This window comes from Meles meles, chromosome 1 (assembly GCF_922984935.1).
Source record: "Meles meles chromosome 1, mMelMel3.1 paternal haplotype, whole genome shotgun sequence".
NCBI classification, from domain to species: domain Eukaryota; kingdom Metazoa; phylum Chordata; class Mammalia; order Carnivora; family Mustelidae; genus Meles; species Meles meles.
In genome coordinates this window covers 83479572-83485932 of record NC_060066.1, presented here as the reverse complement: position 1 = coordinate 83485932, position 6361 = coordinate 83479572, and the positions used below count along the sequence as shown (strand labels likewise).

The following is a 6361-nucleotide window of genomic DNA, read 5'->3' as shown; positions in this document are numbered from 1 at the left end:
AAATATCACTCACATACTTTCTTTTGCAAATTACCATTTCAGATCTTCTATTCATTTTCCTCTTGGATCATTTGACTTTTTCTTATTAAGTTTTAGGAGGTTTTTACATATTCTGAATGTGAGACCTTTGTCAGTTATATGTGTTGCATATATTTACTCACACTGTTACTTGCCTCTTCACTCTCACCATGGTGTCTTTGATTAAAAAATCCTTGATTTGAATGTAGTCTAGTCTATCAGTCTCCTCATTTATAGCTATTGCTTTTTAAAATCTGTTCAAGAAGACATTTCTAGGGTGCCTGGGTGGTTAAATTGTTTAAGTACCCAACTCTTGAATTCAGTTTAGGTCATGGTCTCAGGGTTGTGAGATCAAGCCCTGCATTGGACTCTGCACTCAGCACTCAGACTTTAGATCTGCTTGAGATTCTCACTCTCACTCTGCCCCTCCTCACCTCATGCCTCTCTCTCTCTCTCTCAAAATAATAACATCTTTTTTTTTTTTTAAAAAAAGCATCCAGCTCTGGGTTTTGGCTCAGGTCATGATCTCAGGGTCATAGGATTGAGCCCTGTGTGGGTTCCACATGATTAAGAGGGAGTCTGCTTCTCTCCCTCTGCCCTTCCCTTTTTTCAAATAAGTAGATAAATCTTAAAAAAAAGGTAAGAAATCATTTCCTACCTCTCCTACCTCAAGGTTATAAAAATAATTTATCTTATAAAACATTTATTTTTTACAATTCCAAGCTAATTCTTTCAGGAATAGATTTTTGTAGGTGGTATAAGACAGATATCAAGATTTACCTTTTACATATGGTTGTATAATTGACCTAGCACCAACACTAATTTTTATCACTAATCTTTAGTACTTCCTTTGTATAGATGATGTGTCCTTTTATGCGTGGGTCTGTTTTTGGACACTTCTTTTCTATTGGTTTATTTTCTATTCTTGTTTCACTCTTACTGTCTTCTTATAGCTTTATATTAAGTTTTGGTATCTGTATAATACTTTCTCTTATTTAATTCTTCTCTAAGAATGCCATTTCTTGGCCTTTTGCATATCATACAAATTTTTTTTTAATTTATTTATTTTTTCCACGTAACAGTATTCATTGTTTTTTCACAACACCCAGTGCTCCATGCAAAACGTGCCCTCCCCATTACCCACCACCTGTTCCCCCAACCTCCCACCCCTGACCCTTCAAAACCCTCAGGTTGTTTTTCAGAGTCCATAGTCTCTTATGGTTCGCCTCCCCTTCCAATTTTTTTTTTAATAAATATATAATGTATTTTTATCCCCAGGGGTACAGGTCTGTGAATCGCCAGGTTTACACACTTCACAGCACTCACAATAGCACATACCCTCCCCAATGTCCATAACCCCCTACCCCTCTCCCAACCCCACCTCCCCCCAGCAACCCCCAGTTTGTTTTGTGAGATTAAGAGTCATTTATGGTTTGTCTCCCTCCCAATATCATACAAATTTTATAGCCAGATTATCAACTTCCATTTTGAAAACCTTGCCCGGATTTTGATTTATTTAGTGTTAATTTTTGACTGGATTTTATTATATTTTAACTATAATTATAATGTAACAAAGATTAACATAGATGGTGGGAGTAGGATTGCTAAATATCAGAAAAAGGCAGCAGTATTTTATGTAATGTTTTAAATAGTAGCATATCCTGCCAGAAAAAAGACCTTTCAGTAAAGTTTATAGCTGGTAATTGTAAAAGATTTGTAAGAACATGCATCCAATCAAGATTGTGGATCAGTCTGGCATGTTATGGGAATCTCTCAATCCTGACAAGGATAGATGGAGCTCTTGATTGTGCAGAAATAAACTATGGAAAGGTTCTTAAAATTTGCAAGGATCCATACATATATTCTCAATGAGTCTAGAAGTCTCAAAAAGGGTTTTAAATGTTTTGTTTCGGTCATTATCTCAAAAAATTGAGATCGGCATATTCTGGGGCTTCTAGATAACCAAGTCGTTTGATTTCTATGCACAAAATTACAATAGGGAAACCCAGAGAATGAAATGTAAATTTCTTGATGAATTCATTTCAAGAGTCACAGAAACCTGTAAGCTTCAACTCACCTGGTTGACTTGAAATGACTACTGTATGAGGGCTGTAAGTTGTCTGAGGGCTTACGTTTCTGTGTCAATAAGCTATAGAATCACATAATATTTTAATAATAATTGACATTATTTTTAAATATGAGGATAGATTATTATAATAAAAGCGAATATGACTTTAGAAAAATCTATCCTAGTTTTATAAATTTACTAGTATGACAAGATTTCCATTTTATTTCATAATATTATGTTATCCTGAAACCGAATCCAAAAATCATCCTACCAAAACAGGCATAAAGCTGCCCAGACACTTAAGTATTCCTGTGAGTCAGTCAGTGTGCAAGACTGAAGTGTCTAGCAGGCAGTCGAACTTGTGTGGCTTCTAGGTGAATCTAACTGCTGCTTCATTTTCCAGGAGTACAGGGGATCAGAAGCGTCCTTCTCCCAGTGAAACTACTCGTGGCCCAATATCTCAGGGTGCTCACATTTGCTCTTTGGGATTGCAATACCATCTAAATTGGGAACATTTAAGGTGGAAGTTGAGGGCAAGGGTATATCTACTAATTACATAGAGTAATAGTTGGTGGTCCAAGCATGGGGAGAGACTTTGATTGAGGAAGCAGAGTGTACAAACTATATAAGAATACGAAGTGGAGTTGGGAGACAGCTCAAAGGTGTAAATCTGTGCTCCACTTTAAGTGAAGTGATATTAAATATGAGCACGGTATGAGATTTGACTTTAGGGCTTAATATTCCTTTTGTTTGGGGAATGGTGCAGTCCATATCTGTTGACCCTGACCTGAGTTTCAAAGTTCTGAGTAACAGTGTCTTCCCCCAGGAATCCAGACATTTTCAATTCCAGGGAAGGAGTGGTAAATATGGAGTAATATTAGACTGATTCTCCAGAAATCTCCTGCTTGATATTCCACTGCTGGCAACATGTCTTTTCTGGTACTGAGATTAACAGCAGGAAGGAGCACTCCATGCATGAGCCTATCCTTCTGGGGTTTTAAAGATTTTTTTTTTTTTAATTTGACAGATATAGATCACAAGTAGGCAGAGAGGCAGGCAGAGAGAGAAAGAGAGGAGGAAGCAGGCTCTCCACTGAGCAGAGAGCCCGATGTGGGTCTTGATCCCAGGACCCTGGGATCATGACCTGAGCTGAAGGCAGAGGCTTTAACCCACTGAGCCACCCAGGTGCCCCCTTCTGGGGTTTTAATGGGTTTCAGGAAACTTTGAATCTGCTGGAAATCAGAGGTGGAATTAAAAGACAGATTCTTTACCATTGGCCTGGTGCTGAATGACTTGGATGGACACTTGCTGAGGCAATAAGGAGTCTTTAGTGATGCAAACTGGCAACTGCTCAGGACTATGGGGTCTGAGATTTTTATAATCACACATCACTGAGTTTTTGAAAGCTGAAAATCAAGCCAATAATTAAGATGTTGACTACTAATATTTGTTGAGAGATTTTTGGTTTCGTTTTACTTTCTTTTTAATAAGGGGAAATGATAGTAGGGGGAGAAGGAAAAGGAAGATACCCTAATGAGCATCAGAGCCATTAATTATTGAAAATATCCTATGGGATTATTCTGACTCACAATTTTGGTTAAAATTGGAGTCAAATCATCATTTTTAAAGTTCAGATTCCTATTTTGGTTGCTTAAGGTTATTCATTTATACTTTAATTAGAAAACTGTGGTAGAGTACTCTCTATGACTTAGTTTAAAGCCCTCATTCCATCATTTGCCCTACTCTTCATTCTAAGAAAAGGGAAAATAGGTCTACTGAATATATATTACTTATGATCCATGAGAGCAGGAACTATATCTTCCTTATTTACTGCTGATTTCAAAGCTTAGTACAGTGTCCAACACAAACTTAGTTCTCAATAAATATCAATTAAATGAATTTCTACCTTCCATATTACCTTGCTTCCAACTTCTAAACCAAATACTAAGAGCTTCACATAACGGCAGCTCTGGTAAGATTCACACCAGTTTTCCTTGTGGTGTGACATTTATTTTTAGGCACCAACTCATTTATTTAGATTAAAGTTAATGAAAACAAATGAAATGACAAATGAAAATAACGTGCTGTGGTCCAGCAGTCTGGGAACTGTCGCCGGCTCCGCGCACGGGTTGGTGGTGGGGGGCGGGCCGAGCATCCCCGGGGAGTGGAGGAGCGCTCTTTTTTCTCTCTCCTCTTTCCCCCCACTCCGCACCCCCGGGCACCCTCAAATCAGGCCGCGCTGCTTCCCTTTCCCTCTTGTCTCGTCCCCCGGCAAACTTTCGGTCCCTCCCCCGCCGGTCACCCGTTCTTCGTCGTAGCTCCAGCCGGCCTTGCCGCCCGGAGGGCTCCTCCGGACCTCCGTGCCTGCAACTCCGACCATTACAAGATCCAGAAACATGTCGATGACACTTCTGTCTGCCTTCTACGATATCGACTTCCTGTGCAAGACGGAGAAATCCCTGGCCAATCTCAATCTGAACATGCTGGACAAGAAGCCGGTGGGGACCCCCGTGGCCGCTGCCCCTAGCTCGGGCTTCACGACCTGCTTTCTCCGCCCAGCAGCTGCTCGCCCAAGTTCCTGGGCGGGGCTAACCGCAGCAACTATGGCAGCTGGGCGGCGGGCGGCCCCGCCTCCTACAGGACCTTCAAGGAGTTGTCAGGGGGCGGAGGCACGGCCCTGCTTAACAAGGAGAACAAATTTCAGTACCGCTCCTTCAGCAAGGGCAAGCACAGCCAGCACCTCTTGCACCAGCACCTCTTGCACTAGCAGCAGCAGCAGCAGCAGCAGCAGCACCAGCACCAGCACCAGCACCAGCAGCAGCACCAGCGCAGCAGCACCAGCAGCAGCAGCAGCACAGGGGTGGCGGCTCCCAGATTAACTCGATGCTCCACAAGACTGAGCTGTGCCGGCCCTTCCAGGAGAGCTGCACGTGCAACTACAGCGAGAAGTGCCAGTTCGCGCACTGCTTCCAGGAGCTACCCAGCCTGACCCGGCACTGCAAGTACAAGACCGAGTTGTGCCACACCTTCTACACCATCAGCTTCTGCCTCTACTGGCCGCGCTGCCACTTCATCCACAACGCAGACGAGCGGCGGCCAGCGCCGTCTGGGGGCGCCTCTGGGGACCTGCGCGCCTTAAGCGTGCGGGACGCGCTGCACCTCGGCTTCCCCCGGAAGCCGCTGCCCAAGCTGCATCACAGCCTCAGCTTCTCAGGCTTTCCGTCGGGCCACTACCAGTCCCCGGGGGGCCTCGAGTCGCCGCTGCTGCTCAACAGCCCACGTCGCGCACCGCCGCCGCCACCCTCTTGCTCCTCAGCCTCCTCCTGCTCCTCTGCCGCTTCGTCCTGCTCCTCTTCCGCTCTGTCCTGCTCATGCGCCTCCGCAGCCTCCACGCCCTCAGGCGCTCGGACTTGCTGTGCCTCGGCGGCGGCTGCGGCCCTCGGCGGCATTGCTGTACCGCACAGGGGGCGCGGAGGACCTGCTGGCACCCGGCGCTCGGTGCGCAGCCTGCCGGTCCGCCTCGTGCGCTAACAACGCCTTTGCGTTTGGCCCGGAACTGAGCAGCTTCATCACGCCGCTTGGCATCCAGACCCACAACTTCGCCTCCGTGGCCGCTGCCTATTATCGCAGCCAGCCAGCAGCAGCAGCAGCAGGGCCTGGTACCCCCGTGCAGCCCCCGGCGCCGCCCAGCGCGCCCCTCCCTGCCAGTGCCACCGCGCCGCCCTCGCCGCCCTTCAACTTCCAGCTGCCGCGCCGCCTGTCTGATTTGCCCGTCTTCGACGCGTCCCCTAGCACCCCGGACTCGCTGTCGGACCCTGACAGATACTTGAGCGGCTCACTCAGCTCGGGCAGTCTCAGCGGCTCCGAGTCCCCCAGCCTCGACCCTGGCCGCCGCCTGCCCATCTCTGACGATTGAGGCAAGAGGGCTCCAGCGAGGAGGAGGAGGAAGGGGGAAGGCTGTTCTGTCGGTTGTTGGAGGGCGCCCCTGCCACCTGGAGTCCTTGTTACGGGCAGGGAGGGACGCTGGAGTGGGGGGTGACAGGCCATGAGCAGAGTCTGCGGGCCCCACCGAGCACTTGGACTCGAACTTGTGTGCCGGGAGGGGCCCCACCCCTCCCCTTTCGGTTTTCTCTCTTTTTTTTTATTTATTATTTTTATTATTATTATGAAGTTTCATTCTTGTTGAGCAAAAAAAAAAAAGGCAATGAACTTTTGTATTGATGAACAAAATACTCACAACAGGGTAGGTGTGATGCGAACAGAACAAGATACCAA

The 6361-nt window shown here is 46.2% G+C and overlaps 1 pseudogene; it reads left to right on the top strand.

Annotated features, from left to right (window-relative positions):
- Positions 1-4345: 4345 nt before the first annotated feature.
- On the top strand, positions 4346-6002 carry LOC123946513 (annotated as a pseudogene).
- Positions 6003-6361: the final 359 nt, after the last annotated feature.